Raw genomic sequence first — 24,453 nt, 5'->3', positions numbered from 1 at the left:
ATATTCCATCACACTCCTGACTTGTGCCTTGTAGATGGTGGACAGGCTTTGGGGAGTCAGGAGGTGAGTTACTCGCCTCAGGATTCCTAGCCTCTGACCTGCTCTTGTAGCCACGGTATTTATATGGTTACTCCAGTTCAGTTTCTGGTCAATGGTAGCCCCTAGGATGTTGATGTGGGGGATTCAGCGATGGTAATGTCATTGAATGACAAGGGGAGATGGTTGGATTCTCTCTTGTTGGAGATGGTCATTGCCTGGCACATGTGTGGCGCGAATGTTACTTGCCACTTATCAGCCCAAGCCTGGATATTCTCCAAGTCTTGCTGCATTTCTACACGGACTGCTACAGTATCTGAGGAGTCATGAATGGTGCTGAACATTGTGCAATCATCAGCGAACATCCCCACTTCTGACCTTATGATTGAAGGAAGGTCATTGATGAAGCAGCTGAAGATGGTTGGGTCTAGGACACTACCCTAAGGAACTCCTGCAGTGATGTCCTGGAGCTCAGATGAGTGACCTCCAACAACCACAACCATCTTCCTTTGTGCTAGGTATGACTCCAACCAGCATGCAGGCAGATAGGGAATAGGTGTGCGCCAGGCAGTCTAAGAGAACCAGGCAGGTAGCGCAGGAGTCCCCTGATATGATCTCACTCGCTAATCAATTTTCCATTTTGGATCCTGGTGAGGGTGATGGTTCCACAGAGGAGAGCAGTCAGATCCAAGTTTGTGACACCACAGTTGACTCAGCTGCACAGGAGGGGAGGGAGAAGAGTGGAAGAGCAGTCCTGATAGGGGATTCATTATTTAGGGAAACATATAGGCGTTTCTGTGGAATTAACCATGACTCCGGGAATGTCTGTTGCCTCCTTGGTGCCAGGGTCAAGGATGTCACAGAGCTGCTGCAGGACATTCTTCTGGGGGAGGGTGAACAGCCAGAGGTCGTGGTCCACGTTGGTACCAATGACATAGTTAAGAAGGGGGATGAGGTTTTTGGGAACTAGGAAGGAGATTAAAAAGGACCTTAAAAGCAGTAATCTCAGGATTTCTCCCAGTGTCACCTGCAAATGAGCATAAGAATAGGAGGACTGATCGATTGAACATGTGGCTGGAGAATTAGTGTCGGAGGGAAGGCAGCAGATTTCTGAGACATAGGGACCGGTTCAGGGGCAGGTGGGACCTGTACAAGGTGGACGGGTTGCATCTTAGCAGGACTGGGACAAATATCCTCGCAGGGAGATTTGCTTGTGCTGTAGGGGAGGGTTTAAACTAGAACGGCAGGGGGATGGGAACCTGAGAGGGAGCTCAGATTGGAGGGAAACAAAACTGGTAACTTGTCAGGGGTGTGGGAACCAGGAGCAAGTATCAGAGAGGAATACCAAGGTGCACAGAATACCGGAGGGATATAGCATGAGTGTGGTTATTAGGTGGGGTCAGACTAAGGGAGAAAGTAATAAAGTGTGAATCAGGGTTAATGTGTATGTATGTGAATGCACAGAGTGTGGTTAATAAGACTGGTGAGGTACAGGTGCAGATTGCCATGTGGAAATATGATGCTGTAGCTATAACAGAGACCTGGTTCATAGAAAGGCAGGACTGGGTGTTAAATATTCCTGGATACAAGGTGTTCAGGAAAGATCGGAAAGGGCAAAAAGGGGGAGGGGTGGTGGTATTGATTAAGGAGAGCGTTACAGTGTTAGAGAAAAAGGATGTCCCAGAGGGGTCGAGGACAGAATCAATTTGGTGAGAACAAAGGAACAAAAAAGGTGCAGTTACATTGCTCAGTGTTGTCTATAGGCCACCAGCTAGTGGGAAGGACATGGAGGAACAAATTTACAAGGAAATTATGGACAGGTGCGAAAATTATAGGGTATTTTAAATGGGGGACTTTAATTATCCAAACATAGACTGGGACAATAGTAGTGTAAAGGGCAGTGAGGGGCAAGAGCTCGTAGAGTTTGTTCAGGAAAACATTCTACAACAGTACGTTGCTCGTCCAATGAGAAAGGAGGCACAGCTCGGCCTGGTTCTTGGGAATGAGGTGGGCCAAGTGGATCAAGTATCAGTAGGAGAGCATTTAGGGGATAGTGATCATTATATCATAAGGTTTAGGCTGACTATGGAAAAGGACAAAGAGCAATCCAGGATAAGAATAATTAACTGGGGGAAGGCCAACTTCAATGGGGTAAGAATGGAGCTGAGGCGAATAAATTGGAGGCAAAGTTGGCAGGAAAACCAATAGATGAAAAATGGGCAACCTTCAAAGAAGAGATAGTTTGGACACTGCTGAGGTATATTCCTTTGAAGGGGAAAAGTAGGGCAAACAAATCCAGAGCTACCTGGATGACAAAAGAGGTCAAGATTAAGATAAAGAATAAAATGTGTGCTTATGACAGATGCCAGGTAGAAAATGTTATTGAGAACCAGGCTGAATATAGAAGGTCAAAAGCGGAGTGAAAAAGCAAATAAGAGAAGCAAAGAGAGAGCATAAAAAGAGACTGGCAGCTAACATTAAAGAAAATCCCAAAGTTTTGTATTGGTATATAAATAGTAAAAGGATGGTAAAAGGAGGTGTGGGGTTGATTATGAACCAGAAAGGGGATTTACAGATGGAGGCAGTGGGCATAGCTGAGGTATTAAATGAATACTTTGCATCTGTCTTTACCAAATAAGAAGATGATATCCAGGCAATGTTGAAAGAGGAGGTAAGTCCGACACTAGAGGGGTTTAAAATTGATAAAGAGGAAGTATTAGATAGGCTGTCTGCACTTAAAGTGGATAAAACACCAGGACAGGATGAGATGCATTCAAGGTAACTGAAAGAAGTGAGAGTGGAAATCACAGAGGCACTGGCCATAATCTTTCAATCTTCCTTAGACTCAGGGGTGGTGCCAGAGGACTGGAGAATTGCAAACGTTACATCCTTGTGCAAGAAAGGGTGTAAGAATAAGCCCAGCAATTACAGCCCAGTCAGTTCAACTTCGGTGGTGGGAAAATTTCAACAAAAAAAATTGGGACAAAATGAATAGTCACATGGACAAATATGAGTTAATTAAGGAAAACCAGCATGCATTTCTTCAGGGACCATCCTGTTTAACCAACTTGCTGGAGTTTTTTGAGGAGGTAACTTGATGAAGGCAATACTGTTGATATGGTGTACATGGACTTTCAAAAGGTTTTGATACAGTGCCACACAACAGACTTGTGAGAAAACTTGCAGCTCAGGGAATAAAAGGGACGATAGCAACATGGATACAAATTGGCTGAGTGGCAGGAAACAAGGAGTAGTGGTTAATGGATGTTTTTCAGGCTGGAGGAAGGTTTGTCGTGGAGTTCCCCAGGGATCAGTGTTGGGCCCCTTGCTTTTCCTGATCTAGACCTTGGTGTACAGGGCACAATTTCAAAGTTTGCAGATGGTACTAAACTTGGAAGCATTGTGAACGGTGAGGAGGATAGTGTAGAACTTCAAAAAGACATAGACAAGTTGGTGGAATGGGCAGACGGGTGGCAGGTGAAGTTCAATGCAGAGAAATGTGAAGTGATTCATTTTGGCAGGAAGAACATGGAGAGACAATATAGAGTAAAGGATAAATTCTAAAGGCGGTGCAGGAGCAGAGGGACCTGGGTGTATATGTACATATGTCATTGAAGGTGGCAGGACAGGTTGAGAGAGTGGTCAATAAAGCATACAGTATCCTGGGCTTTATTAATAGGGGCATAGAGTACAAGAGCAAGGAAGTTATGTTGAACTTGTATAAGACACTAGTTCGGCCTCAGCTGGCGTATTGCATCCAGTTCTGGGCATTGCACTTTAGGAAAGACATGAATCATTGGAGATAGTACAGGAAAGATTCATGAGAATGGTTCCAGGGATGAGGAATTTCAGTTATGAAGATAGATTGGAGAAGGTTGGACTGTTTTCCTTGGAGAAGAGAAGGCTGAGAGGTGATTTGATAGAGGTATTGGAAATCATGAGGGGTCTGGACAGAGTCGATGGAGAGAAACTGTTTCCACTCATGAAAGGATCGAGAACGAGAGGGCACAGATTTAAAGTATTTGGTAAGAGAAGCAAAAGTGACACGAGGAAAAACTTTATCACACAGCGAGTGGTTAAGGACTGGAATGCGCTGCCTGAGAACGTGGTGGTGACAGGTTCAATTGAAGCATTCACAAGGGAATTAGACTGTAATCTGAAAAGGAAGAATGTGCAGGATTACGGGGAGAAGGCAGGGGAATGGAATTGAGGGAATTGCTCTTTCGGAGAGCCAGTGCAGACACAATGGGCCGAATGGCCTCCATCTGCACTTTAACAATTCTGTGATTCTAAGATCCTCTCTCACGAATGTTCTGATCTCATCTCTTGTTCAGAATGCTACTGTACCTCCTTTTCCTTTTTACCTATCATTCCTAAATGTATCTCCTTGAATACTCAGTTCCCAGTCAGAGAGTTCCCTGAGAACAGCGGGAAGCAGCGACAGAGGGGCTGGGCATAAAGAGCCCAGGAGAGTGAGAGAGAGAGCGGGAGCAAGCGTGGTTTCCCTGAGAGCGATGGGAAACAGCAGGAGCAGAGCGGGGCATATAGAGTCCAGCAGAGAGAGAGAGAGAGTTCCCTGAGAGCGATGGGAAACAGCAGGAGCAGAGCGGGGCATATAGAGTCCAGGAGAGAGAGAGAGAGAGTTCCCTGAGAGCGATGGGAAACAGCAGGAGCAGAGCGGGGCATATAGAGTCCAGGAGAGAGAGAGAGAGAGTTCCCTGAGAGAGCGGTGGGAAACAGCGGGAGCAGAGCAGGGCATAAAGAGACCAGCAGAGAGAGAGAGAGACAAACAGACAGAGCGGGAGCGAGAGTGGTTTCCCTGAGAGCGATGCAAAATAGCAGGAGCAGAGTGGGACATAAAAGCCCAGGATTTAGGGTTGGGTCCTTTGCTGTTTGTGACATATATTAATGATTTGGACTTAAATGTTGGAGGCATGATTGGGAATTTTACTGATGACACAAAAATTAACCATCTAGTTAATAGTGAAGAGGGTAGCTGTCGACTCCAGAATGATATCAATGGTTTGGTTGAGTGGGCAGAAAAGTGTCAAATGGAATTCAATCCAGAGAAGTGTGAGGTAATGCATTTGAGAAGAGCAAACAAAGCGAGGGAATACACAATAACGGGGAGGATATTGAGAGAGGTAGAAAAGTGAGAGACCTTGAAGTGCATGTCCACAGGTCCCTGAAGGTGGCAGGACAGGTATGTAGAGTGGTGAAGAAGGCATATGGAATGTTTTCCTTTATTGGTCAAGGTATAGAATTCAAAAGCAGGGATGTAATGCTGGAACTGTATAAAACACTGGTAAGGCCACAGCTGGATTATTGCCTACAGTTCTGGTCACCACACGACAGGAAGGACATAATTGCTCTGGAGAGAGTAAAGAGGAAATTTACAAGAATGTTGCCAGGGCTTGAAAGTTACAGCTTTAAGGAAAGATTGGACAGACTAGGGTTGTTTCCCTTAGAACAGAGGAGGCTGAGGGGTGTCTTAATTAAGGTGTACAAAATTATGAGGGGCCTAGATAGAGTAGACAGGAAGGAGCTGTTTCCCAGGGTGGAGAGGTCAATTGCCAGGGGGCGAGATTTAAGGAGATTACTTGAAGGATTAGAGGGGACATGAGGAAAAATGTTTTCACCCAGAGGGTGGTCGGTGTCTGGAATTCACGGCCAGGAATGGTGGTGGAGGCAGAAACCCTCAATTCTTTTAAATGGTACCTGAAGTGCTGTAACCTGGTGTACATAGACATCCAAAAGGTGTTTGATACAGTATCACACAACAGACTTGTGAGCAAAGTTATAGCTCATGGAATAAATGGCACAGTAGCAACATGGATAGGGAATAGGTTCAGTGACAGAAACCGAAGAGTAATGTGTAATGGATGTTTTGCGAGTTGGAGGAGGGTTTGTAGTGGAGTTCCCCAGGGGTCAGTGTTGGGACCTTTGATTTTCCTGAAATATATGAATGACCTAGACCTTGGTATACAGGGCACAATTTCAAAATTTGCAGATGATAGGAAACTTGAAAGCATTGAGAACTGTGAAGTGGGTAGTGTCGAAGTTAAAACAAGGACATAGACAAGTTGGTGGAATGGGCAGACAAGTGGCAGATGAATTTCAATGCAGAGAATGTGAAATGATTCATTTTGGTAGGAAAAACATGGAGAGACAATATAAAATAAAGGGTACAATTCTAAAGGAGGTGCAGGAGCAGAGGGACCTGGGTGTATCTGTGCATATGTCATTGAAGGTGGCAGTACAGGTTGAGTGAGTGGCTTATAAAACAAACAGTACCCTGGGCTTGATTAATAGGGGCACAGAGTACAAGAGCAAGGAGGTTATGTTGAATTGTATAAGACACTAGTTCAGCCTCAGCAGGAGTATTGTGTCCAGTTCTGGGTGCCACACTTTAGGAAGGATGTGAAATCGTTAGAGAGGGTGCAGAAAAGATTCCTGTTCAGTTATGGAGATAGATTGGAGAAGTTGGGACTGTTTTGCTTGTAGAGGAGAATACTGAAAGGAGATTTGATAGAGGTAGTCAAAATCATGAGGGGTCTGGACAGAGTAGATCGGGAGAAATTGTTTCCACTTGTGAAAGGATCAAGAACAAGAGGGCACAGATTAAAAGTGATTGGTAAAAGAAACAAAAGTGACATGAGGAAAAGCTTTTTCACCCAGCACGTAGTTAAGATCTGGAATGCACTGCCTGTGAGTGTGGTGGAGGCAGGTTCAATCGAGGCATTCAAAAGGGAAGTAGACTGTTATATGAAAAGGAAGGATGTGCAGGGTTATGGGGAGAAGGCAGGGGAATGGCACCAGGTGAAATGCCCATTCGGAGAGCTGGTGCAGACACGATGGGCTGAATGGCCTCCTTCTGCACTGGAACAATTCTGTGATTCTGTGATTCAGTCTTGGTCACCCTGTAACCATGTCTCTGAAATGGCAATTAGATCATATCTATTTATCTCTATTTGTGCCTTCAAATCATCTACCTTGTTGTGAATGTTGTGTACATTCAGATAGAGAGCACTTTGACTTTTTAACATTATTTTACATTCTGATCCTATTTCGCTCACTCCTTTTTTACTTCCTGTTACCAATTTTGCTTCCCTCCAATCTTCCCTTCCTGCCACACTCAGGTGAACAATTCCTCAGGACCTCCATCACAAACACATGAACATTTGAGGTCCAAGTTGCCTCGGTTGCTTCTATTGGCTGCTCAGAGTCTGAGATTTTACATTTAATGTGCTGAATGAACATTAACAGTTTGATTGCCATGTTTGATAAGTACTGACTTCCCAGCACCACCTATTACCTTCCCAGGGTCTTTTCATTACCTATGACCCTCTCTTTTATAGGATATTAAATCTCCTGAATTGAAGTTTTTCTCAGATGATCTTAAACGATGTCTCAGTGCTTTTTGAATTTTCAATTATTCAGTTATACAGTAAAATGAAACTAATTATGATATCTTCAAGCTCAGGAGGACTATTGCACAGAGCAGAATGTGATTTGGGTTTCACCCATAGACTAATTGATGGGGACTATAGTCTCCAACTATCTGGAGTGAATTCTTTGTGTGAACCGTCCATGCCAGGTGGTTGTAAACTTGCAATGAGGTTGATCAGCTAAAACATTTAGCAGTATTTCAGCGATCACCACCTGATTCCTTTCACAGAGTCCATTGCTGAAAGGACTTTCAGCTGCAGGATTCATGACCATGATGTTCATATTTTCACACATGTCTCTGAACTCGTTATTGGCAAATTCCCCTCCATTATCAGTCAGACACATTGTTGGTCTTCCAATTCTGTAACCATAGAACCATAGAACAATTACAACACAGAGGGAGGCCATTCAGCCCATCGTTCCGTGCTGGCCGAAAAAAGAAACGAGCCGCCCAATCTAATCCTACCTTCCAGCACCTTATCCATTGCCTGGCATGTTAAAGCACTTCAGGTACATGTCCAGATACTTTTTAAATGAGTTGAGGATTTCTGCCTCCTCCACCTTCTCTGGATTGAATTCCATTTGCCACTTTCCCGCCCACTCAACCAAACCCATTGATATCATTCTGGAGTCTACGGCTCTACTCTTCATTATTAACTACATGGCCAATTTTTGTGTCATCAGCAAATTTCCCAGTCATGCCTCCAACATTTAAGTCCAATTCATTAATATATACCTGAAACAGCAAGGGATCCAACCATGAGCCCTGTGGAACACCACTGGAAACCGCTTTCCATTCATTAAAACATCCGTAGACCACTACTTCTTGTTTACTGTCCCTGAGCCAATTCTGGATCCAACCTGCCACATTCCCCTGTATCCCATAGGCTGTCATTTTACTGAAATGTCTGCCATATGGGACCTTGTCAAATGCCTTACTAAAATCCATGTAGACATCATCCACTGCGCTACCCTCATCAATCCTCCTTGTTACTTACTCAAAAAACTCAATCCAGTTCGTAAGACATAACTTTTCCCTAACAAATCCATGCTGACTATCCCTGATTAATCCGTGCCTTTCTAAGTGGCAGTTTATCCTGTTTCGCAGAATTGATTCTCACAATTTACTCACCACCAAGGTTTGACTGACCGGCCTATCAATATTTGACCTATCCCTCGCACCCATTTTTAACTTCCCAAGACTGTACCCTGCTATTACTCTACTAAATTAGTAACTAGTTAACTGATCAAATAAATAAATAGACATTGTAGAACAGATGTTGTACTGTAACTGCAATGTGTGGGAGTTTGTGGAGAGCATTGTGATGCTGGACAAGCAGATCTGTGGTAAGTGTCTGCAGTTCGAGTAACTTTGTCTCTGAGTTATTGAGATGGAGTCCGAGCTGCAGACATTGTGAACCCTCAGAGAGGGGGAGAGTTACCAGACACATTGTTCCAGGAGGCAGTCACACCCCTGAGGTTAAGTTGAACTTCAGAGTTAGTCAATGGTCAGGGAAAGGAGGATGTGACTGTGAGTCAGACAGGTATGGAGATCCAGCATTTCATGATGCAGGAGCTTTAGCCCTTGACTTTGACCAACAAGCATGAGGTACTTTCTACCTGTGTGGATGAGAACAAGGACTGCAGGGTGGATGGGCAAACTGACCATAACACCATGGTACAGGAAGACATTCAAGTGGGGCAGTGAAATAGAATGTGACAATGATAGGGGATAGTAGAGTCAGGGGAATAGATACTTTTATCTGCAGCAATGACCTGGAGTTCCAAAGACTGTGTGTCCTCCCAGTGCCAGGGTGAAAGACACCTCCTCACGGCTGGAGACGAACTTGGAATGGGAGGGGGCGGATACAGTTGTCATGGTCCACATTACAAGAAATGACATATGTAGAGATAGGAATGATGTTCTACTGAGTGACTTTGAGGAGTTAGTGTCCAAATTAAAATGTAGAATCTCAAAGGTAATAATTTGCTTGTCACCTGAGCCACACCCCAATTGGCATGGGGTCAAGCAGATCAGAGAATTAAATGTGTGGCTGAATGTGTGATGTGGAAAGGAGGGGCTTCGATTCATGGGGCACTGGCACCATTACTGGGCAAAGAGGGAGCTGTTCCATTGGTTTGGGCTCCAGTTAAACCAGGCTGGGATCAGTGTCCTGGTGAATCATTTAACTTGGGATCTGGGCAGGGTTTTGAAGTAAAAGAGTGGGGGAGGGTTCAGCTAAAAGGAGATTTAGAAATCTAAAGAGAAAAATCGAGGCAACAGAGCAGTGTAGTGACTTGTCTACAAAGAGCAGAGTGGGACAAGAAGGGCAGAGAATTTAACCCCATCAGTTCATCAGTGAATCAGGTTCCATGCGAAGAATAATAGGAAAACAATAAAATTAAAGACTCTTTTTCTGAACACGTGAAGCTTTCATCATAAAATAGTTACTAGTGGCACAAATAGAAATAAATTCTTTAGACCTAATCGGCTTTTAGATTCCAAGATGGAGACTTGGTGGTTGAAGGCATCACCGCGAATGGTAAGGAAAAGGGATAGAACATTAACATGGTGTTAGAGCAAAAGAGAGTTGTGTGAGTGGAGGGTGGGTTTTAGTAGGGCTGGAGAATGTTATTGATATCGAAAGATATTATCACATGGAAGGATCTACAAGGATCAGAACTTCATATTTGAGGTTTTGGAGGTCTCCGACTAAATGAAATTCAACAGGAATTTGCTTGTCTGATCAGAGGAGCTTGGAGGGGATAGGATGTGGGCAGCAGAGTTTTAGCGGAGCTGAGGTTTATTAATCTTGTAAATGGGATGTCGACCAGGAGGACATTGAATAAAGTGAGTCTCGAGATGACAAGAGCATGGATGAGAGTTTCAACAGCACATGGACTGCGGAGTGAATGGAGGACTTTGATGTTATAGAAGTAGGTCTTTGTGATGAGAGAATATGAGTTCCTGATGCTCATTGTGGGGTCAAATGGGAACCAAGGTAACAAACATTATGAGTCCGGCTGAGACAAAGGCCAAGGAGTAGTAGTAGAGAGTGGAAGGTACAGAGTTTGTGCTGTGGACTCAAAGATAATGGCTCCTGTCCTCCCAATGTTTAACTGGAGGAAAACCATACAAGGACAGTACTAGTTAACTGGTGAATGGATCAGAGGCATTGGTGGAGAATTGCGTAGCCAACTGTGTCAAAGATTGCAGAGAGACTGAGGAGGTCTTGTGGAGGGATTGTGCTCCACAGTAACAGACACAGAGGTGCGATGTTTCACTTTGTTTGGGACCGTTTGATAATTGTGGCAGGGGTGGAAACCAGACAAAAGAGATACAAATATGATAGTCGTTTGGTAGTACAGAACTTGAGAATTGTTGAAAATACAGCTACATCCAGTAATGCACAAGGCCCTGTTCTTTGTCTCTGTACAGAAAGAACATGTACACACATTGCGCCTGTTTCAGTTGAACAAAATTAAGTGACAGCCATTCGCTGCTTCATTCCTCAGGGCAATGCTGTAATAATCAGAGTCAAGCTGCCTGGTTTGAATATCAAAGAAAGCTTGGCAGTTAACTGTCAGTCACTGTAAACTGGTGCTTTCTCCATGGCAATGCCTGTACCAATCAGAGTTCACTTGCCAACCAATCAGCACTCTCTGTTCATGCAGTATAAGTTGTTGTTTTCCCTTATGTTGGTCATTCTTGCGTATTGTCCTGATGAGTGCAAGATGAAAAGCTTTGACAACATGTCTCTATTTTCAGCAATTCACAAATATGATATTGTTGGAAGGATGTGCACGGCTTTGGGAGGCAACAACATGTTGAAGAGATTTGCAGAGGTAAAGGGAGGTGTGAGATGGGATTGTAGCTTTTTAAGAACAGAGAGGTTGTGCCTCGACTTTTGAGGAAGGGGTGACAATAGTGGTTTTGGAAGGGATGAGGAAGAAGGTGAGAAGAGGGACACATGTCAAATATAAACTAATATGGTGACCAGGAACAGAAGTGGTTATTATTCAAGTGAAAATAAGCTCAAGGCTGCAGGAGGTGGCTTTCATGGACTAGACAAATTTACATAGAGATTGAGGGGAGATGGGAGAGAGATTGGTGAAAGCAGTTGGTTCAGGAGAGAAAGGGTTGGTTTGTTGGACAATCAAAGGCTGATTTCAACAGGAGCAGGAGAACAGTTGCTCTCACTGTTAGTGACAAAGAAGTCGCTGAGTTTCTCACATGTTGTTGGAGGTGAGAGAGGAGGATGTAAGGGAAGAGGAGTTTATAAAGTCTGATGGTAGTGAAGAAGAGACACAGGGGATATCTTTGCATTGCAGGATGACCCTGGAGAAATGGCCACATAGAGGACAGTGAGGCCGCTTCATCTGGTCCAGCATGAACCAGTTGTGAAGCAGAAACACTCTAGAATCCATCCCATGGACTTCGGACAGAAAATATGAAGCCAGAACAGGACATTCCATGAGTGAATGAGACAGTAAAGGTACTGTCAAAGATAGGATATCTGACGAATATTTGAATCCATTTTGGCCTCTTTTTGAGGATCATTTTTTTCTGCATTTGTACCTTTTCTAAACATGTGAGTTTGTTCTTGAAGTAAAGAGAATTGTAATACATTGATGCAATAATGAATTGTCATGCTTGTCAGAACATCCTTGTCAGAGATTGTTCGAAAGGGGCAGAATGTACGATTTACTGTTACTGCTCCTTTATGGGGAATTAATTTGATGTCTTTTGATGGTGTACGGTTGCTGTAACTCCACAAATACAGCATTTAAACTGACATCGGAATATTTCATGTTAAATCGTTTCATTTACCCACATTAAAATTCATCTTTAATATTCTGGTATCGATACATCACTATCCAAAATCTTATTAAATATAATCAGACTTCTCATTGTCCTTCACCTACACACAAGGATTTCAGGAATATAAAAGGAAGTGATTTATAAACCTATAAACCCTGCTCCAGATCAATGTTCGTTACTTGTGATTGACACAATTTCCCATTCAGTGTAAACAAATATTTCACCCCATTCTTCAGCTCCTCTCTGAATTTCCTCTGTGTCAGTCCATAGATACAAGTGTTTGTGCAGCAACTGAGAAGCTGCAACATAAACCCAACTTGTTGGGTAATATATATCGGGTTACTGTAATATTTGTCTGTGTAATAATAGTTTATCACTGGCCAGTTTATCGAATGGAGAACATTCGTCATCCACAATAGTATAAAATTGGCAGAAATAGTGAAAAGCAGAATCATGGATTTCCTCCGATTCTTCACCTCTGGATCATTCTGATTCTCACTGTTGCTCCGGAGTCCCCTGCGCACTCGATTTGCCATTATAATGTGTCTGACAGTCAGAGCATTGAACAACAGAATTAAAAGGATTGGTAATAGAGGGGTTATGATGATGATGATACACTCGTAAACCCTCCACAAGGGGGAGGTGAGATAATCAGCTGTGGGAACACAATACCAAGGCACATTGTCAATTATAACTGCAGCTTCACCTGAATAGTAAAAGGGAAAACTCTTGAGACAGCTCACCACAAACACGGTGGCGATAACCACTGTCGCTGTTTTCTCTGTGTTATATTTTGATTGTAGCTTCTGACAACAAATTTTTACAAAGCGATCAAAAGTGAAGGCGACAGTAAACCAGACAGAACAGTCTAGAGCTACAATGTACACGACAAGGTTTACCAGACACACAGGAGTTATAAACAGGAAGCTAACTGGAAAGTACATGATATTAATGCGGTGTAATATCACATGGATGATAATCACCATTAGATCCGCCACTGCCATGGCCACCAGGTAACGAGTGATACATTTGGAGAGACCGCACTTTCCTCGAGACAAAATCACAATCGCCACCAAGTTAACTGGAAGGAACACAAAACATAAATTTACCACGAGACTGTCCCAAAACATTTTGTAAAGAACCATTTAAAGTCAAAGAAGGAAGTATGTAAATATGAGTTTTCCGGTTCCAAATGAAATGTAATTGTTAATTTAAAGAACTGCTTACTGGCAGCATTGAAATCTGTGGCAAAAGAAGACATGGGAAAATTAAAATGAAAATAAAGGTGTTGATCTCAGACAGAGAAATAGATGCTGAGGTTAAAAAAAGTACTGAAGATTTTCTGGACAATTCTGGTCTCCAAAACACTAGTGTCTGCAACAGTAAATAACTGCAGATCAGCTCCGCCCTGTTGGGTTATCGTCTGTTCAACATGGAGAGAGCACTCTCACCCTGTTTTATTATAGTCTGTACAACATGGAGAGAGCACTCTCACCCTGTTTTATTATAGTCTATACAACATGGAGAGAGCACTCTCACCCTGTTTTATTATAGTCTGTACAACATGGAGAGAGCACTCGAACCCTGTTTTATTATAGTCTGTACAACACGGAGAGAGCACTCTCACCCTGTTTTATTACAGTCTGTACAACATGGAGAGAGCACTCTCACCCTGTTAGATTATAGTCTGTACAACATGGAGAGAACACTCTCACCCTGTTTTATTATAGTCTGTACAACATGGAGAGAGCACTCTCACCCTGTTAGATTATAGTCTGTACAACACGGAGAGAGCACTCTAACCCTGTTTTATTATAGTCTGTACAACATGGAGAGAGCACTCTCACCCTGTTAGATTATAGTCTGTTCAACATGGAGAGAGCACTCTCACCCTGTCTTATTATGGCCTGTACAACATGGAGAGAGCACTCTCACCCTGTTAGATTATAGTCTGTACAACATGGAGAGAGCACTCTCACACTGTTAGATTATAGTCTGTTCAACATGGAGAGAGCACTCTCACCCTGTCTTATTATGGCCTGTACAACATGGAGAGAGCACTCTCACCCTGTTAGATTATAGTCTGTACAACATGGAGAGAACACTCTCACCCTGTTTTATTATAGTCTGTACAACATGGAGAGAGCACTCTCACCCTGTTAGATTATAGTCTGTTCAACATGGAGAGAACACTCTCACCCTGTTTTATTATAGTCTGGACAACACGGAGAGAACACTCTCACCCTGTTTTATTATGGCCTGTACAACATGGAGAGAGCACTCTCACCCTGTTTTATTATGGTCTGTACAACATGGCGAGAACACTCTCACCCTGTTTTATTATGGCCTGTACAACATGGAGAGAGCACTCTCACCCTGTTTTATTATAGTCTGTACAACATGGAGAGAACACTCTCACCCTGTTTTATTATAATCTGTACAACACGGAGAGAACACTCTCACCCTGTTTTATTATAGTCTGTACAACATGGAGAGAACACTCTCACCCTGTTTTATTATAGTCTGTGCAACATGGAGAGAGCACTCTCACCCTGTTAGATTATAGTCTGTACAACATGGAGAGAACACTCTCACCCTGTTTTATTATAGTCTGGACAACACGGAGAGAGCACTCTCACCCTGTTTTATTATAGTCTGTACAACATGGAGAGAACACTCTCACCCTGTTTTATTATAGTCTGTACAACATGGAGAGAGCACTCTCACCCTGTTTTATTATAGTCTGTACAACATGGAGAGAGCACTCTCACCCTGTTTTATTATAATCTGTACAACATGGAGAGAACACTCTCACCCTGTTTTATTATAGTCTGGACAACACGGAGAGAGCACTCTCACCCTGTTTTATTATAGTCTGTACAACATGGAGAGAGCACTCTCACCCTGTTTTATTATAGTCTGTACAACATGGAGAGAACACTCTCACCCTGTTTTATTATAGTCTGGACAACACGGAGAGAGCACTCTCACCCTGTTTTATTATAGTCTGGTCAACACGGAGAGAGCACTCTCACCCTGTTTTATTATGGTCTGTACAACATGGAGAGAGCACTCTCACCCTGTTTTATTATAATCTGTACAACATGGAGAGAGCACTCTCACCCTGTTTTATTATAGTCTGGACAACACGGAGAGAACACTCTCACCCTGTTTTATTATGGCCTGTACAACATGGAGAGAGCACTCTCACCCTGTTTTATTATAGTCTGTACAACATGGAGAGAACACTCTCACCCTGTTTTATTATAGTCTGGACAACACGGAGAGAGCACTCTCACCCTGTTTTATTATAGTCTGTACAACATGGAGAGAACACTCTCACCCTGTTTTATTATAGTCTGTACAACATGGAGAGAGCACTCTCACCCTGTTTTATTATAGTCTGTACAACATGGAGAGAACACTCTCACCCTGTTTTATTATAGTCTGTACAACATGGAGAGAACACTCTCACCCTGTTTTATTATAGTCTATACAACATGGAGAGAACACTCTCACCCTGTTTTATTACAGTCTGTACAACATGGAGAGAGCACTCTCACCCTGTTTTATTATAATCTGTACAACATGGAGAGAGCACTCTCACCCTGTTTTATTATAGTCTGTACAACATGGAGAGAGCACTCTCACCCTGTTTTATTATAGTCTGGACAACACGGAGAGAGCACTCTCACCCTGTTTTATTATAGTCTGGACAACACAGAGAGAGCACTCTCACCCTGTTTTATTATGGTCTGTACAACATGGAGAGAGCACTCTCACCCTGTTTTATTATAATCTGTACAACATGGAGAGAGCACTCTCACCCTGTTTTATTATAGTCTGGACAACACGGAGAGAACAGTCTCACCCTGTTTTATTATGGCCTGTACAACATGGAGAGAGCACTCTCACCCTGTTTTATTATAGTCTGTACAACATGGAGAGAACACTCTCACCCTGTTTTATTATGGCCTGTACAACATGGAGAGAGCACTCTCACCCTGTTTTATTATAGTCTGTACAACACGGAGAGAGCACTCTCACCCTGTTTTATTATAGTCTGTACAACATGGAGAGAGCACTCTCACCCTGTCTTATTAAGGCCTGTCCAACATGGAGAGAGCACTCTCACCCTGTTTTATTATAGTCTGTACAACATGGAGAGAACACTCTCACCCTGTTTTATTATAGTCTGTACAACACGGAGAGAGCACTCTCACCGTGTTTTATTATAGTCTGTACAACATGGAGAGAGCACTCTCACCCTGTCTTATTATGGCCTGTACAACATGGAGAGAGCACTCTCACCCTGTCTTATTATGGCCTGTACAACACGGAGAGAGCACTCTCACCCTGTTTTATTATCGTCTGTACAACATGGAGAGAGCACTCTCACCCTGTTTTATTATAGTCTGTACAACATGGAGAGAGCACTCTAACCCTGTTTTATTCTAGTCTGGACAACACGGAGAGAGCACTCTCACCCTGTTTTATTATAGTCTGTACAACACGGAGAGAACACTCTCACCCTGTTTTATTATAGTCTGTACAACATGGAGAGAGCACTCTAACCCTGTTTTATTCTAGTCTGGACAACACGGAGAGAGCACTCTCACCCTGTTTTATTATAGTCTGTACAACACAGAGAAAGCACTCTCACCCTCTTTTATTATAGTCTGTAAAACAGGGAGAGAGCACTCTCACCCTGTTTTATTATAGTCTGTACAACATGGAGATCGCAGTCTTGCTCTCTTTTTAAAAATTGGTCAGGCAAAGTGGGGACTGGAAAAGTCTGGTTGGGTGGATCATGCACCAGTAACAGAAATCCATTCCTTCTCCTTACATTCAGAAACAAAATCCAAGCTGTATTCAAATCCATACAAACCATATATCAACATGAAATAAAGTTACAATACAATGACTCCTAAAATCCTCAGTTACAGGTGTAACTCACTTAACAACATCAGCAGGTTTAAAATTGCTCATTTATTTCTGATCTGATGTCCCTGCAGACTCTAGGGAAGAGTTTATATTGTAAACATTAAAGGGAATTGTTGTTTTAACGCTTTCTGTGATAAAAATTCAAGAAGTGTGGTAATTAAGAAATCATATTCAGAAAACAAGACAATCACTTGGCACTTAACTGATACAATCAAACAGGGAAAATATAACATGAACAGTCAATCATTAATGTTCAACTTTCACTGTATCATTTCACTGTCTTACCAGGAATACTGACGGTTGCAAGAATCGGGTAGTAAATGAGCTCTCTCTGGTAAATTACAGGATATCCCATTTCTTGTGTAAAACACCAATGCAGAGACTTCTTCAGAGAAGCCCTTATTAATATCACAGAGCAACCTCCATGGAGACAGTCATCTAGGGAATGGAAGCTGGGATATTAGTTACATTCCACTGAACAGACTGATTTAATGAACTGTACTTAGTTGTGTGGAATAAAACATAATCATTAGAGGATATAGAAAATAATATATATTCCTTATCAATGTCTTCAAAATGTGATTTGCAAATTCATTTATAATGATCTCAGGTGTTGATGTGGATGAACAGTCTCAGGAACAATAGCCCTGGTGTTGATTTGGATGAACAGTCTCATTTACAGTAGCCCGTGGGTTCATGTTTGGGGTTAAATTGGATTCAATCACAATCTGTATAAACAGAGCTATAGGACAGAACAGGTTAAGTGTAGGATAGCCTGCGCGCGAAATGATCATTATTGGATAGTTGTCTAGAATTTTGGTGGAGATGTTGGGAGTGTGAATAGCGAAAGGTTTCCATGTGATAACAGTCTAAAATGTTGAGCAGGCGAGGCTTTTGAAGATCAGCCTTGGCTGCTCTGTTTCCTTATCTCCGTGTATCCCAGATTAGATTTGTCCGAATCCACTTATTATCCGGAATCTTGCCATGCTGCAGAGCCGTTTCACATCCTATGATCACACGCAGAGTGTGGGGACATCTGCTTGTTGATTGGTTTTCTTCCCCTAAAGTATAAGTAGAGGATGGAGCTTGTTGTGCAGTGCAGATGAACAGTTGCTGCAGGAAAGGTCTTTCACTATCTATGAGGTCCCTGCTCTATTCTCAGCCAGTGTAACTGCTTTTGTCTCAACTTATTTGGGAACGGCAAATTGTGAAGTGCAGCCAACACTGAATATTGTGAGCACAGCCTAATGGCTGAGTAGCTGCCTGTTACTGAGACAATAAAAAAATCCATGCGCATCGATAGGCTGCATTTATTTCTGTTCAGATAATTATCTAATTCCCCTTTGAAAGTCACTATTGAATCTCCCTCCACACACTCTCAGGTAGTGTATTCCACATCCTAACCACCTGCTACATAATAAAGCTTTTCCTCATGTCACCTTTGGTCCTTTTGCCATTCACCTTAAATCAGTGTCCTCTGATTCTCGACCTTTCGGCCAATGGGAACTGTTTCTCATTAACTACCCTGCCTAGACCCCTCATAATGTTGAACGCTTCTATCAAATCTCCTCTCAACCTTCTCTTCTCCAAAGAGAACAGCCACAGATTCTCCAAACTATCAACGTAAATAAAGTCCTTCAGCCCTGGAACCATTCTCGTAAACCTCTTCTGCACCCAAGAACTATAGAACAATAGAAATGTTACAGCATAGAAGGAGGCCATTCAGCCCATCCTGTCTGTGCTGGCTGAGAAATCTAGCCATCCAATCTGATCCCATCTTCCAGCACCTGCTCCGTAACCTTGCAGGTTACAGCACTAAGGGTGCATGTCCATCTATCTTTTAAATGATTTGAGGATTCCTGTCTCCACCACCATTCCTGGCAGTGAATTCCAGACACCCACCACCCTCTAGGTGAGGGTTTTTCCTCATGTTCCTTCTAATCCTTCTACCAATCACCTTAAATCTGTGAGCCCTGGTAAATGACCTCTCCCCTAGGGGAAACAAATCATTTCTGTCTACTCTATCATAATTTTGTACACCTCAATTAAGTCCTCTGTTCTAAGGAAAACAACCCTAGTCGGTCCAATCTTTCCTCATAGCTGTAACTTTCAAGCCCTGGCAACAAGCCCTCTCTAATCCCTTCACATCCTTCCTCAAGGGTAGTGCCCACAATTGGACAGATACTCCAGTTGTTTTGTAAATGTTCACCATAACTTCCTTGCTTTCTTACTGTACACCTCATTTATAAAATGACCTTCTGGACTTCCTAGATCCTACCACCCATTATATATTCCCTTGCCTTGTTAGTCCTCCCAAAATACATCACCTCACACTTCTCAGGATTAAATTCCATTTTCCACTGCCATTTTTCCAGCCAATCTGTATTGTCCTGTAATCTAAGGCTTTCCTCCTCACTATTTATGACACCACCAATTTTCGTGTCATCTGCGAAATTACTGATCATACCTCCTATATTCACGTCTAAATAATTAATGTACACTACAAACAGCAAGGGTCCCAGCACTGATCCCTGTGGTACACCACTTGTCACAGGCTTACAATTGCAAAAACAACCCTCGACCATCATCCTCTGCCTCCTGCCACGAAGCCAATTTTGGATCCAATTTGCCAAATTGCCCTGGATCCCATAGGCTCTTACCTTCTTAACCAATCTACCATGTGGGACGTTATCAAAGGACTTACTGAAGTCCATGTAGACTACATCAACTGCTTTACCCTCATCTACACATCGAGTCACCTCCACAAAAAATTTAATCAAGTGTGTAAGACAAAATCTCCCTCTGACAATGTCATGCTGACAATCCCCGATTAATCCCTGCCTCTCCAAGTGGAGATTAATCGTATCCTTCAGAATTTTTTCCAATAGTTTCTCTACCACTGATGTTAGACTCACTGGCTTTTAATTACCGGGTTTGTCCCAGCTACCCTCCTTGAATAATGGTAGCACATTCGTTGTCCTCTGGTACTTCTCCTGTGGCCAGAGAGGATTTGAAACTTTGTCTCAGAGTCCCTGCTATCTCCTCCCTTGCCTCACGTAACAGCCTGGGATACATCTCATCTGGGCCTGGGGATTTATCCACTTTTTATCCACTAAAACAGCTGGCACTTCCTCCCTTTCAATACTAATATGTTCAAGTATATCACAATCCCCCTCCCTGATCTCTACACCTTCATTATCCTTCTCCATAGTGAAGACAGACAATCATTCAAAACCTCACCTATGTCCTCCAGCTCCACACACAGATTGCCACTTTGGTCCCTAATGGGCCCTTCCATATCCCTGGTTATCCTCTTGCCCCTAATATACTTCTGAAACACCTTAGGATTTTCCTTTATCTTGCCCGCCAGTGTTTTTTCATGTCCCCTCTTCGCTCTCCTAATTACTTTTTTAAGTACCCCCCCCCCCCCACCCCCCCAACACACTTTTTTTCTCCTCTTGGGCCTCCGCTGTTTTCAGTGCTCTGTGTCTGCCATCAGCCTCCTTTTTTCCCTTATCCAATCCTCTATATCCATTGATATCCAGGGTTCCCTGGATTTGTTGGTCCTACCCTTCACCTTGACGGGAACATGTTGGCTCTGAACTCTCACTATTTCCTGTTTGAATGACTGTCACTGGACTGATGTAGACTTTCCGACAAGTAGCTGCTCCCAGTCCACTTTGGCCAGATCCTGTTTTATCATATTGAAATCAGCCTTCCCCCAATTCAGAACTTTTATTTCCAGTCCCTCTTTGTCCTTTTCCAAAATGACCTTAAATCTTACAGACTTGTGGTCACTATCCCCGAAATGTTCCCCCACTGACACTTTTACCACTTGTCTGGCTTCATTCCCAAGATTAGGTCCAGTACTGACCCTTCTCTTGTAGTACTTTCTACGTGCTGGCTCAAAAAGCTCTCCTGTATGCATTTTAGGAATTCTGCACTTTGCACTAAGACATTTGATATTAGGTAAGTTGAAATCTCCAACTATTATTACCCTATTATTTTTACACCTCTCTGAGATTTGCCTACATATCTGCTCCTCTATCTCTCCCTGACTGTTTGGAGGCCTGTAGTACACTCCCAGCCAAGTGATGTCCCTTTTTACTTTTAAGTTCTACCCACATGGCCTCATTTGAAGAACGTTCTCAGATATCATCCCTCCTTACTGCAGTAATTGACTGCTTGATCAACAGTGCAATGTCACCTCCTCCTTTACCCTGTTGCGCCTGAAGATTCTGTACCTGGAATATTGAGCTGCCAGGCCTGCCCCTCCTCAACCATGTCTCTGTGATAGCAATACTATCATAATCCCATTTGTTAATAACGGCCTCAGTTTATCTGCCTTACTAGTAAGACTCCTTGTATTAAAATAGATGCAATCCAGCCTTGCATTATTCACTTGTGCCTTAACAGGTCTATATTTGCTCTGCCTTCCAGACTGACTCAGTTTCTCTTCTTTGTTTGACTGAGCATCACCCCCTACTGTGCCTCCACTCTGTATCCTATCCCCCTGCCAATTTAGTTTAAAGCCGCGCCGCCCCCCCACCCTCAACAACACTCGCAATTCTCCCAGCAAGGATGTTGGTCCCATTCTGGTTCAGGTGCAATCCATCCAACATGTACAGATCCTACCTTCGCCAGAAACAGTCCCAGTGATCCAGGAAACTAAAGCCCTCCCTCCTACACCACCTCCTCAGCCACGTATTCATCTGCTCTATCCTCCAATTCCTATACTCACTAGCATGTGGCACCGGGAATAATCCAGAGATTACAACCTTTGAGGTCCTGCTTTTTGATCTGCTACCTAGCTCCCTAAATTCTTGTTGCAGGACCTCATCCCTCTTTCTACCTGTGTCGTTGGTACCAATGTGGACCACGACCTCTGACTGTTCACCCTCCCATTTCAGCATGTCCTGCAGGTGCTCCATGACATCCTTGACCCGAGCACTAGAGAGGCAACATACCATCCTGGAGTCACATTTGCCATCACAGAAACGCTTATCGGTACCTCTTATGATAGAATCCCCTATCACTATAGCTCTCCCATTATTTTCCTCCCCTCCTGAGCAGCTGAGCCACCTGTGGTGCCACAGACTTGACAGACATCAAGAAAAGCAGTGATCCTAACAATGACCCATGGGGAATCCCACTATATACCTTCCTCCAGTCTAATATACAACTGTTCACCACTACACTCTGTTTCCTGTCACGCAACCAACTTTGGGCTAGATTTTGTGTGGCCCCATGAGGCAGGATCGGAGGTGGGGGAGCATGGAGTATTGCGATGGGTGTTTAGTTTAGTTTAGAGATACAGCACTGAAACAGACCCTTCAGCCCACCGAGTCTGTTCCGACCATCAACCACCCATTTATACTAATCCTACACTAAGTCCATATTCCTACCACATCCCCACCTGTCCCTATATTTCCCTACCATCTACCTATACTAAGGGCAATTGCTAATGGCCAATTTACCTACCAACCTGCACGTCTTTGGCATGTGGGAGGAACCCGGAGGAAACCCACGCAGACACAGGGAGAACTTGCAAACTCCACACAGGCAGTACCCAGAATTGAACCCGGGTCGCTGGAGCTGTGAGGCTGCGGTGCTAACCACTGCGCCACTGAGGGAGGCAGCGGCTCTGAGGGCCCATCGTTTCCCCGTTGCCAAGTGATCTTCCTGAGGGCTGGGTAGGCTAATGGTCTTCCCACCCAGAGGCCAATTGAGGCCTGTAAGTGGTCTATTAATAACCAATTAAGGGGCTCTTCCGACCACCAATGGTTGGGGGACTCTTGTAACACAATGCACCCTCCCTTTGGGCTTGGGAGGGGTCCCTCCTCGGTGGGAGGAGAACCCCCACTCGGAACCAATTCACCCTCGGTACCCCACTCCCCCTGGACTGCAAGGCCACCCACCAGGTCCCATCGCCAGGGCCTTCCAGACTGGCCACGGCAACCCCGCATCACCTACCTCTTTTCCGGGTTTTCAGCACTGGGCCTGGGTCCGAGGCTTCTTCAGTACTGGCAGTGGCCTCCGCTCTCAGTGGAGCTGCTGATACTGCTGAGCTGCCGGCCCTCCGATTGGCAGGCAGCTTGTCGAGTCAGGATCCCTGACTTTAAAGAGCCGGGAATCCCACTCCTGAATCTTTGATTTAAAAAGACCAGAGGATTGCTCTGGGGTGGGTGGCGGTGGAGAGGGGTGAAAAGGCCGATGTGAATTTCCCCCAACATTTTCAGCCCAGCACCAGGAGCTTTGCCTCCAGCATAAAATCCAGTCACTTCCTCTTCTATTCCATGGACTTTAAATTTGCTGTCAAGTCTTTCAAGTGGTAATTCATCAAATGACTTTTGGAAATCCATATACACCACATCAACCACATTACCTTCATCAACCCTGTATATTACCTCATCAAGGAACTCAATCAAGTTAGTTAAACATGATTTGCCTTTACCAAATCCATGCTGGCTTTCCTTAGTTAATCCACATTTGTCCAAGTGGCTGTTAATTTTGCCAAAGATTAACGGTTTAAAATATTTCCCATCACTGAGGTTAAACTGACTGGCCTGTAATTGTGGGGCTTTTCTTTACATTCTTTTGTGAGCAAGTGTCGACATTTACAATTCTCCAGTCCTCTGGCACAACCCCTGTATCTCAGGAGCTTTGGATGATAATGGCCAGTGCCTCCGCAAGTTCCACCCTTACTTCCTTCAGTACTGGTCCTGGTGACATTTGAACTTCAAGTACAGCCAACCATTCTCAAACTTCCTCTTTATCAACATATAGCCCATACAGTGTCCCAATTGCCTCCTCTTTCACTGGAAGCTAGGCAGCATCTTCTTCCTTGGTAAAAATAAATGCAAAGTATTCATTTAGTATCTCAGCCCTACCCTCTGCCCCTACTCCTAAATCCCTTTCTTAGTCTTCAATTGGCACTACTCCTCCTTTTACACTACTTTTACTATTCATATTCCGATTGAAGAATTTTGGATTCTCCTTTCTATCAGCTGCCGGTCTCTTCCCATTCTCTCTCTTTGTTTCTCTTATTAATTTTTACACTTCCCTTCTGAACTTTCTCCATTGACTCTGGCTCACAGCTGCATTATTAACCTGACAACACGAATACAGACTCTTTGTCTTCTTCACCGTTCTCTAAACTCTCCCATCAGGGAGCTGTGGCTTTCTTCGTCCTACCCTTGTTC

This window comes from Heterodontus francisci, chromosome 5 (genome assembly GCF_036365525.1).
Source record: "Heterodontus francisci isolate sHetFra1 chromosome 5, sHetFra1.hap1, whole genome shotgun sequence".
Taxonomy (NCBI): Eukaryota; Metazoa; Chordata; class Chondrichthyes; order Heterodontiformes; family Heterodontidae; genus Heterodontus; species Heterodontus francisci.
This window is presented reverse-complemented; position numbering follows the sequence as displayed.